Raw genomic sequence first — 12,581 nt, 5'->3', positions numbered from 1 at the left:
TTAAGTAGTATGAAATAGAGGTGTAGTTTTTCTCAATATAAAATGGAAATTTAATTTAATTATGAGTGTCCAGTTTCTATGGAGTAGATGTCAGACTAAGTTAAGCATATTGCTTAAGAGCACGAGTTCTTGACTCAGAGTGCTTGGGATCAAATTCCAGCTTCACCACTTAGAAGCAATGTGTCCTTGGGCAATTTATTTAACCTGTCTGTATACTAGGTTCTCTATGTATTATGTAAAGGGAGATTGTGAAGGTTAATATTTGTGAAGGCACTTGGAAGTGAATCCTTCTTCTGTGGAAGGATTTCCAGTGAAAGGCAGAAAGCCTTCGTTCACGTTTAATTCTAAAAATGAAAAGCTATATTCACCTACCCCCAAATAATTGTTACTCTATTTATCCCTTATTTCCTTTGTTTTTCATGCTGGTGATTCACTATGTGGTCTACAACTAAACTGGAATGCTTAAATATTTTTTTGGCATCATTTTTAGGTGCACAATCATACTTATGTACACAAATTTACTTTCAAACACAGTGTACAGATTGAACCAATAAGCTTCAGAAGGAGGAGAGGACTTGGTTTCCAAGATGACTTGATTACAGAATGCACTTGGCTTGTGTTGACCACTTCAGGTTGGGATAGTGTTGGGAATTAAAGGCCACAGAATTTTAGAGTTGAAATGAACCTCGGGCACCATGAATCCAGCCTTCTATCCTGCACAGGAAATCCTTCCACAGGAGGATTCACTTCCACTCCTGCTGTCATAAATTCAGTGACAGGAAAGTCATTTGCACATGAAGCAACCTCTTTCTTTAATCAGTGTCTCTTACTTACTTATGTAGAACTCAAAGATGCCTTTTATAACATCCAGGTACTGGCTCTTTTTCTTTTTTCTGGAAATAAATACAGAATAAGTCAATTTGACATGGTTTTATAAAGGTAGTTTTATTATAAAATAAGACATATATACAGAAAGAAAAATAAAAGCTTGGTGAGCTAAGGTGAATATTTTTGTCATTGACACCCAGGTCAAGAAACAGAATGCTGCCAGCCACCCCAGGAGCTTCTCTTTGTGCCTCATTCCAGTCATAACCCTTCTCTGTCCTTGAAAGTATCCACTATCCTGATGTTTATAGTAACTACCTCCTTGTATTTTACTAGTTTAATTAATCAAATGTGCATCTGTAGACACTATTGTTTAATTTGGTTCATTAAGAATTTTTATATGTCTTTTAAGTCTCTTTTAATATTAGAATCTATTGTTAAATATACAGTTACATTTATGTTCCCAGACCAAGTGCATAAGTCACTGAAGAATCTTTAGCTACTATGCTCTTCTGGCTGCTGTCCATTGGATGCACCATGGTTTATCAAATGCCTCAGAATAGTGAGTTGAGAAGTAAACATAGTGCACCAGGTGTGCTACACTGTTGAAGAGGATGGTGACAGTCTATGATTTATACAAGCTTTCTAAAATACTTTAGCCAGTTTTAGCAGGTGGAAAACATTGCAGTCTTAATTTAAGCTTTGGATTATATAAGGCCCCTTGTTAGAAGTGCTGTCAAGACAAGGATTATACTTTATGTAATTTACTCTTGTGAACCCAAATATAAGACTTCATTTTATGCTTTTTAGTATTTTGGTTTAAGCCTTGAAGTCTCAAAATTTAGATATCATTTTAAATTTAAAGGTCAATATGATATAAAAAAGAGACTTAGAACATGAGTTGAAGAAATAGATGTTAAAAAGAGCCATGCTATATTTTAATTAAAACTCACTTTCATTTTTCATAGTATGAACTTCAGTTTCTAATAATGTAGCATAACTTTACATTTTCCTTTCTTCAGTGAAATCTAAGACAAATGAACCAGACATATTTAAACATAACTTGAGTGTACACAATGATATGGAGATAAAACTAGATACATAAAATTTCATAGTTGTGTAAAATTTTATAAAAAAATAAAAAGATATTAAATTGATTTTTATAACTGTAAAGTAAGATGTACATTGCTGTAACCATACAAAGCCAAAGCAGAAAAATACAATATAAAAGTAGTTAAGACCCCCGACTCAGTCAGACCATCCGTGATGGTATTAGAACACCCTTCAGCTACTTTCTCGCTGTGTGAACTGAGGCAAACTAATTATCTTCTTTAAGCCAGAGTTTCCTCATCTGTAAAATAGTTATTCTAGAGCACCTGCTTCATAGAATGGTTTGTGAGGATAATTAAATGATATATTGCATATAAACTGTTTAGTAAGATGCTCAGCATAGAGAACATTTACAAAGTTAAAATATTCGCTAACTGCTCTTGTTGAAATTTAATATAATCTTCATTCCTGAGAGGGAATTACTATATTAGGGTTTATTTTTATCTCACATATCTGTCACATATTTGCTTTCATGTTAGACTGAGATCTAACATCTGTGTTACCTAGGATCTGTTTTCTACTCCATGTCTTCTGTTGGAGATAGCAGGGCATACTTACCAGAAGAAAAAAATATTAGAATGTAATTATACTTTCATGAGGGAAGAATTCACGGCTGTCTTGCTCTTATGTAGTAGTCCATATTTACTTCTGTGCACACTTTGATGATCCTTCATTTCATTGATAATTCAGAGAAATTGTGTGGCAAGTCACCGAGTCTATGAAATATTGGAATAGCCACCAGTTTCTTATCCTATTAATAACATGACAATCACATTCATATTTAAATACAAAAGCTGAACTGAGATTAAATAGATGTCTCCATCTAATGTGGGTTGGAGAAAAGCTAGATGTGGGATTGGTTGAAGAGTTGATGAATTAGGTTTTGTTAAATGTGTTTTTGATAGTGTTTTTGTAGTCTTTTAGTGTATACTTTTGTTAAATGCATTTGTAGATAGATTTTTGCCTAATTAAACAAAGAGAGTGCTATGTTGGTCAACGTGTACTACAAAAATTGTAATGATGTAGCAGGGAAATATTTGTGTGTAATTTTAAAGGCTACTATGTGGATGTGATTTAGACCTTGGGGACTGGTGCCCCATGGAGGTGATTAACAAATCTTTGACTATGGTCAGAATCTTATCCAAACAACAATTTTACAAAAATTTCCCTTAAGACATTGGCATCTATCTTTTCACTTCTATTTAGATTGCTTCCATGGAAATTAATTTTAGAGGTAAATTTATGTATTGTATTAATTTACTATTGAATATTATAAATATAATGTAAACCATATTTATTAAAATAACACATTTAATTGAAATTTGGTTTATTCAATGGTAAGATATCAGTGTAGTTGGAGAAATATGGGCAATTATTGTGTCCATAGGAAATAAAATATTTGATTAAAAAATCATGGAATAATTAAAATTCTAGTTTCATGAGCCATATAATCATTGTTTCATTTTCAATAAATTAAAGATAATACTGTGAATACGTTTCAGCCTGCCATTCTGTTCAAGAGCTTAGAGCTCAAATAGCTTAGAGCTGCCTATATGGCTTTACACTGTCCAGTCTGTCTTCCTGCCTAACTCCCAGGGGAATCACGGTCTTGAATTTTGTGTTCATCACGTACTTACATTAGGATATAATTTATATATTGATACACTCCCCTACATATGTGCAGAATGTCAAAATAGCTTGTATTTTTTCTATGTTCAACTTTGAAGAATTTGTCTATTAGTTCTTAGAGCTTTTTTTTATTAGGTGTTTAGGATTTTCTATGTCAAAGATCATGTCATCTGCAGAGACAGTTTGACTTCTCACTTTCTGATTTGGATGCTTTTCATTTCTTTTCCTTTTCTAGGACTTCCCAACCATATTGAATGGAAGTGGCAAGAGTGGTCATCATTGTCTTGCTCTTGATATTAGAGGAAAAGCTTACAACCTTGTACTACTGAGTATGGTGTTTGCTCTGGGCTTGTCATATATGAGTCAATGTCTTTACTAGTAATTGGTCTGCTAGATTTTCTACCAATATTTCTTTCTAATTCAATCTTGGTAGGTTGTATGTTTTTGGAAATTAACCATTTCTTCTAAGTAGTCCAATTTATTGGTAAAGTCTTTTTTGATCCTATCTATTTTGTGTGGTATCAGTTGTAATGTCTCTTAAATGATTTTATTTATTTTTGTCCTCTGTCTTTTTTTGCTGATGGAATCTGCAATGCATTTAGTAGGAACTGCATCTTTTTGTTGCCCTCCAAGAGCCGAAGCTGCTGGTTTTTCAGGCTCTTCCTTCCTCACAGTCACCACTCCCCACGAGTCTTGCAGCACATCTCAGCATACTGAATATGGTGAGAAAGAAGTCAGTTTGTTTGTCAGTGTCTTTGTTGCACAACTAGGGAAGCCGGTTGCTCACTCAGGTACTCTCACGTTCTCCCAGTGGAGAAATCACAGGCTAAGGATGTCTCCTTTGGCGCTGAGCTGTGACACCTTGGGAGAGAGGTGGTAGGTAGTAAAGTAAAACTGTTCTTCTTAACCTCATCAGTGTGTCCATCTTGTATTTGTCTCTGCTCCAATGATGTGCTGGTACTTCTCACTGGACTCCCAGAGTTTCAGAAAGGCAGTGTTGTCTGTTGGTGATTGCACAGATCATCCTGAATATGCAGGAACCTTAGACTATGGCTTGCTTTTCTAATCCCTTAGTGGTGTCCTTGGAAGAGACAAAGCTTTAATTTTAAAAAGTTCAACACATGAATTTTTCTTCTATGATTAGTCTTTACCTACTCAAAGCTTATGAAGATATTTCTGTATATTTTATTCTAGAAGCTTTGTAATTTTAGCTTTTATTTTTAGTCAGTGATTCATTTCAAGTTAAAGTTTTCTGTATGATGTGGGGTAGAAGTTGAACTTCAGTATTTTCCATAGAATATTCAGTAAGTTCAACACCATTCATTGAAAGATTATCTTTTCCTTATTAAATTTTGACACCTTTGCAAAAAGTCAGTTGACCCTATGCATCAATTTTGAGCTCTCTATCGACCTATTTGTCTATGCTTAGGCCAATACTGCACTGTCCTGATTGCTGCAGTTTTATAGTAAATCTAGGAATCAGGTGATGTCATTCCTCCAGTTTTGTTCTTCTAAGAAGACTTGGGGGTAGTGTAGGTTTTTGCATTTCCATGTCAGTTTTACAATCAGCTGGTGAATTTCTTAAAAAAAAATTGGTTGATGTATTGTTTTCCTATTGTTGCTGTTACGAACTACCAAAAACTTAGTGGCTTTAAATAACACAAATTTATTATCTTACATTTTTGGAGATTGAAAGTTTAAAATGGGTATCTCTGAGAAAATCACCAGGTGTTGGTAGGGTTGCATTATTTTCTGGAGGCTCTAGGAAGAATTCATTTTCTTGCATTTTCCAGTTTCTAGGGGCTGCCATGGTCATTGGTGTATCGATCCTTCCCTCTTTAAGCTAGGAATGGCCAGTCTAGCCTTTCTCACATTGACCACTCTGACATTGACGCTTCTGCATCCTTTTTCCTTCATTTAAGGATGCCTGTGGTTGTATTGGGTCCATCCATATAGTTCAGAACACTTTCCCTATTTTAAGGTTTCTGATTAGCAGCTGTAATTCCATCTGAAACTTTAACTCTTTCTTACTGCATCACATAATATATTCACAAGTTCAAAGGGATAGAATGAGGACCTCTCTGGGGGAGCCATTATTCTTCCTACTTAGTTGGAGATGTTTTCAATCTGGAGATCAGATTGGGGAAAATTGACATTATGACAATATTATGTCTTCCAATCCATGAACATGGTCTAGCTCCATATTTATTTAGGCCTTCTCTGAGTTCTCTTAGTGATGTTTAGTAGTTTTCAAAGTAGAGGTCTTGTACATCATTCATTTAAATTTATTCTGTTTAAAATGCTATTGTAACTGCCATTATTTTACACTTTCAACTTTCAATTGTTTATTGCTCATATAGAAATAGAATTCGGTTTAAATTTTCACCATGCATCGAGCCACCATTCAACTTCACTTATTAATTCTTGTTACAGTCTCTACTACAGTTTTAAATTGAATTTGTGTTTACCTTGTTCCTGAATTCAGGAGGAAAATATTCATTATTTCATTATTAAACATAGTGTTAGTTCAAGGTTTTTTTTGTAACTAGTCTTTACTAAATTAATTAAGGACACTGAAACAGAAAATCTGGCTGATACTTCCATCCAATCTGCATCTTGACAACCATTAATCTAGAGATGAAATACTGGTATCTTTACATCTTCACTTTCTAGAAAAGAACACTGCAGAGAATGGTCTCTACCTGCCTCCCCCTTTAAATTCGTACATGAATATATCTAATAGTTTTCACTTTTTAGCCCTTATAGTACAGGAAACCAGACAGTGGGACGCTAAAGGGGATTCTGAGTATGAATCAACAATACATTTCACATACTGGTAACAATTTTTCTTTAGTCTATTGGTTCTTGGATATTTGACACTTTCATCGATCTTTTGCTTGACTGCATTAATTCTGAAAAATTTAAGGAATTACATGAATTGTCTACTATCTGAGCTATTTCATATCAGAAAATTTCTGTTTCTTTCATATATAAGAGACAATTTATTTGGACATAGGATTATTTGCTAGTGAGTTTTTTTTATTGCAGACTTTCAGTGGGCATTTCACGGCCCATACTTAAAATATCTTTTTTACTTTTTTAAAGTAAAAATGTTACTTTCAACATCTTTGCTTCCATCAGAGTCATTATATCTATTTCTTTCTTTGCACCTGCAATTTTGGCACTACACTACAAGATGTTAACCCACAAAAATATAAACAGTACATGAAATGATGGATTGACCCAAATTTCTGAACATTCTATTCTAGATTTTCTAATTTTATAGGGCATTTGTTTTCAATCTTGGCTGAGCACTAGTCTTTAGGCAAATAAAATTCATTTCTGTGGGAGGTGGCATAGCTGTGTGGCTTAAAAAAATCCTATAGATGATTCCATTATATATCATCCTTTAAAAATGACATCAGAATAAATCTTGCTATGAGAAAATGAATTTGTTGATAAAATGGTTTTACCTTCTTAGAGACACCTTTTTCTCTTAAACATAAGAGATTCTCAGATTATAATTTCCTGATTTTTCAACCATTTATCTATACATTTAATTATAGATCAGCAATTAGCATATCAAAAACCTACTCTGTAGCATGAAATTAAAAAAGAATTTCTTCCAAGTTAGGAAAATTGTTTATTGATTCATCTAATGATATTTCATTGGAAAAAGCCCTGATGCTGGGAGGGATTGGGGGCAGGAGGAGAAGGGGATGACAGAGGATGAGATGGTTGGATGGCATCACCAACTTGATGGACATGGGTTTGAGTAAACTCCAGGAGTTGGTGATGGACAGGGAGTCCTGGCGTGCTGCGATTCATGGGGTCACAAAGAGTCGGACACGACTGAGTGACTGAACTGAACTGAATGATATTTCTGTAAAATCTGTCAGCAGATTTTTGTTCTCTGCTGTACCTCCAGTATCTATTTTAGTAGTGACAAAATGTAGGGACTTACTTAATATTTGTTGAAGACTGTAATTGCATATTTTCTAGTATTAATTATATACAGATGACTAACAAGCACATGAAAAGATGTTCAACATCACTCATTATCAGAGAAATGCAAATCAAAACCACAGTGAGCTACCATCTCACACCAGTCAGAATGGCTGCTATGAGAAAAGTCTACAAACAATAAATGCTGGAGAAAAGGGAACCCTCTTACACTGTTGGTGGGAATGCAAACTAGTACAGCCGCTATGGAGAACACTGTGGAGATTCCTTAAAAAACTGGAAATAGAACTGCCATATGACCCAGCAATCCCACTTCTGGGCATATACACTGAGGAAACCAGATCTGAAAGAGACACGTGCACCCCAATGTTCATCGCAGCACTGTTTATAATAGCCAAGACATGGAAGCAACCTAGATGTCCATGGACAGTCGAATGGATTAGAAAGCTGTCGAATATATACAGTGGAATATTACTCAGCTATTAAAAAGAATGCATTTGAATCAGTTCTAATGAGGTGGATGAAACTGGACCCTATTATACAGAGTGAAGTAAGTAAAAAAGAAAAACACCAATACAGTATATTAACGCATATATATGGAATTTAGAAAGACGGTAATGACAACCCTATATGTGAGACAGCAAAAGAGACACAGAGATAAAGAACAGACTTTTGGACTCTGTGGGAGAAGGTGACGGTGGGATGATTTGAAAGAAATGCTTTGAAACATGTATATTATCATATGTGAAATAGATCACCAGTCCAGGTTCGATGCATGAGACCGGACACTCAGGGCCAGTGCACTGGGATGACCCTGAGGGATGGGATTGGGAGGGAGGTGGGAGGGGGGTTCAGGATGGGGGACACATGTACATCCATGGCTGATTCATGTCAATGTATGGGAAAAACCACTACAATATTGTAAAGTAATTAGCCTCCAATTAAAGTAAATAAATTAATTAAAAAATATAGAAAATATTCACTGAAAGATAGGCAAATCTATGCATATACTGCAAAGATAAACAAGAATATAATTTTTTTTCAATGGGCTTGATATTGGACAAAGCGTGTATATGTGTATTTGACTTGCAGTAACTATTACTCTATAAAATCTATCACTATTCAAGTATTGAATATCACAGCATCTTCAAATTTAATCTATTTATGATATGGTTTTTGTTCAACAAATGAGGGAATGTGCAGTTGGTAAAGAATCCACCTGCAATGCAGGAGACCCCAGGTTGATGCCTGGGCTAAGAAGGACCCCTGGAGAAGGGAAAGGCTACCCACTTCAGTATTCTGGCCTGGAGAATTCCACAGACTGTATAATCCATGGGGTCGCAAAGAGTTGGACACGATTTAATGACTTTCACTTCACTCAGTTATTTAAGAAAATTATTTATTTATTTATTTGGCTACATTGGGCAGCTTGTGGGATCCTAGTCCCCCAACCAGGGATCGAACCCACACCCACAGCAATGAAAGTGCAGACTCTTAACCACTGGCCTGCCAGAGAATTCCAAGAATGATTTTAAATGAAACCAATCATAGTCAAGATGACATTTCATCTTCCCTTTATGTTTGTGAATCTCTGAATTTGAAAGATGTATGTTTAGATTACAGTCTTATGAAAAGAGAGATGTTGAAAGAATTAATCACTTATCTGCTGAGTGAAGAACTTAATATCTTTTTCCCACTTGGCTTTCTTAGTCCACCACTCCTCAAGTTGCAATGATTAGTTTAGTTAGTAGGGTTGCTTTTATTTGGAACATTAAGTCACTATGAATTTCCTGGTCTGAACCAGCCATTATAAACTGCCTGGGTAGTTAATTAGATCCAATCAGAGAAAAATATGGAGATGATCTTAGGAAAAGGGACTATGGAATAAAAGCTATTATATTGTGTTCTGTCTTTCCACCCTGAGAATAATTGAGGTTAGAAATTATGTTTTTATTGTGCATATTTTAGGTATTTGTTAAACTTACAAAAAGAGAAGTGTGATGGGTAAAAGATAGTTCATGTGTATGATATCTAAGAAAGTTGGTAACTTGATTTCTAAGTATTTTTAAGGCCCTGAGGATTGGTGACCTACAAAAGTAATTAAACATCATTATGATGCAGGTCAAGGTGAGGCATTCAGAAATTTCCTAGGATGTGTTCTGCGAAAGCTTGGCATAGTCTGTTTATCTCATTTTGTCCTTCATTAAAAAAAAATCAATCATCTAAATGAATGCTGAAAAGTTAATCCAGAAGAAAAATTTGAATACTGAAAGATTTATGATCACAGGAAATTTAAAAAATAATTTCAATTAATTTATGTACTTGTTGCTGAGAGGAATAATAGTCAAAAGACTTGCAAAGGAACAAATATAATACATTACTGTAAAATTCTGAATGAGAAGAGCAATGGAAATATGGCTTCAAGAAGAAATTTCCAACTGTTGAAGAGCTTGTTAATATATTCAAAAGATTTTTAAGACTTTTAAAATCCTTTTATTATAGATACTTTCTAATATGTACAAAAATAGAGTGAAAAATACTATGACACCATGGATCCATCATCTAGTTTTAAAAATTATCATCATATGACTGTCTTGTGGTATGTTAAGAGAAACCCACAATATTATCATATTAAGTGAATTGATTAATCAGTATTTTTGTTTTATTTAAAAATTTTTATTTTTTGAGGTAACATTGGTTTATAACATATAAGTTTCATGTGTACCATATTACATTTTGACTTTTATATACACTACAAAAGTGTAATTTCTATTCATCATACAGTTGATACCACTTTACCCATTTTACTTTTCCCTTCTGGTAACCACCACTCTATTCTTTGTATCTATGTGTATATTTTTGTTTGGTTTGGTTTCTTCATTTATTTTTATTTATTTATTCATTTTTTTACTCCACATATGTGGAAATCTTACAGTATAGGTTTTTCAACATTTGAGTTATTTTACTTAGCATTACACCTTTAAGGTCCATTCATATTGTTGCAAGTGGCAAGATTTCATCTTTTTTATGGCTAAGTAGTATTCAGTCATATATTTATACATTTTCTTTATCCATTCATCCCTTGTTTGTGTATCTTGACTATTGTAAATAATGCTGTGATGAACAGAGGGGTGCATATATCTTCTCAAATTACTATTTTAATATTCGCAGATAAATATTCAGAAGTTGAATAGCTGAATCATATGGTATTTCTATTCTTAATTTTAAAAGGAATCTCCATACTGTTTTCCATAGTGGCTGCACCAATTTATATTCTCACCAACAATATATGGGGGTTTCCTTTTCTCCACATCCTCTCCAATACTTGTTACTTATGGCCTTTTCGATAATATGCACACTAATGGCTATGAGATGATATCTCATTGTGGTCTTTATTTGCATTTCTCTGATAACTAGTGATGTTAAACATCTTTTCTTGTACCTATTGGCCACCTGTTTGTCTTCTTCGGAAAAAATGTCTATTCAGATACTCTGACCTTTTAAAAATTTTTTTATATATTTTAATTGGAGGCTAATTACTTTACAATATTGTGGTGGTTTTTCCCAAACGTCGACATGGATCAGCCATGAGTGCACATGTGTCCCTCCATCCTGAACCCCCCTCCCATCTCCCTCCCCATCCCTCTGTCTTGTCCCAGAGCACCAGCTTTGAGTGCCCTGCTTCATGGATCAAACTTGCACTGGTACTCTGACAATTTTTTAATCAGGTTTTTTTGTTGTTGAGTTGTATGAGTTCTTTATATATTTTGCAAATATATATGTGATTTGCAAAAATCTTCTTCCATTTGCCAGGTTGTCTTTTACTTTAGTTGATTTCCTTTGCTGTGCAGAATGTTTTTGGTTTGATGTAGTCACATCTTTGCTTTCACTTTTGTTTTCCTTGCCTGAGGTCACATATCCAGAAAAATATTGCTAAGACCAATGTTACAGAACATACTGCCTATGCTTTCTTCTAGTAGTTTTATGATTTCTGGTGTTACGTTGACTCTTTAAGTCATTTTGAGTTGATTTTTTTATATGGTGTAAGATAGTGGTCTAGTTTCTTTCTTTGCATGTTGATGTGCAGTTTTCCCAACAACATTTATTTTTTAAATTAAAAAAATATTTATTCATTTATTTATTGAAATATAGTTGATTTACAATTTTGTGTTAGTTTCTGATATACAGCAAAGCAATTCAGAATATATATATATACACACACACACATACGTATTCTTTTCCATTTTGTTTTATTACAGAATATTGAAAATAGTTCTCTGTGCTATACAGTAGGACCTTGTTGTTTATCTGTTTTATATATACTAGTTTCTTTCTGCTAATTCCAAACTTGTAGTTTATCCCTCTCCCATTCCCTTTCCCCTTTGGTAGCCAAAGTTTGTTTTCTTTGTCTGTGAGTCTGTTTCTGTTTTGTAAATAAGTTCATCTGTATCTTGTTGTAGCTTCCACATATAAGTACTATTTTATGGAGTTTGTCTTTTTCTGTCTGACTTTGCTTATTATGGTAATCTCTAGGTTTATCCATGTTGTTGCAAATAGCATCATTTCATTCTTTTTTATGGCTGAGTGCCCAGAACCATTTATTGAAGAGATTATCTTTTTTATTTGAGATTTTTATTATTTCTTAAGGTAGGCCTATATTGCCATAAACTTCCCTCTCAAAACTACTTTTGCTGTATCCCAGTGATTTTGACATGTCATATTTTCATTTTTGTGTGTCTTCAGATATTTTTTGCTTTCTTCTTTGATTTCTTTATTGACCAGGTAGTTGTTCAGTAGCATGTTTTTCAGTCTCCACATATTTGTGTGATATTTTCAGCTTTCTTCTTGTAGTGTTTCCAGTTTCATACCATTATGATCACAAAAGATGCTTGATATGATTTCAGTCTTCTTAATTTATTGAGACTTGCATCACAGCATATGGTCTATTCTTAAGCATTTTCCATGTACACCTGAAAAGAATGTATATTATTCTGAATTTGGATTAAATGTTCTGTATAAATCTATTGAATCAACAGGTCTAACATTTCATTTAA

The sequence above is a fragment of the Dama dama genome, chromosome 7 (assembly GCF_033118175.1).
Source record: "Dama dama isolate Ldn47 chromosome 7, ASM3311817v1, whole genome shotgun sequence".
Lineage (NCBI taxonomy): Eukaryota > Metazoa > Chordata > Mammalia > Artiodactyla > Cervidae > Dama > Dama dama.
The sequence above is the reverse complement of the archived record's forward strand: the minus strand, read 5'-3'. Positions refer to the sequence as shown.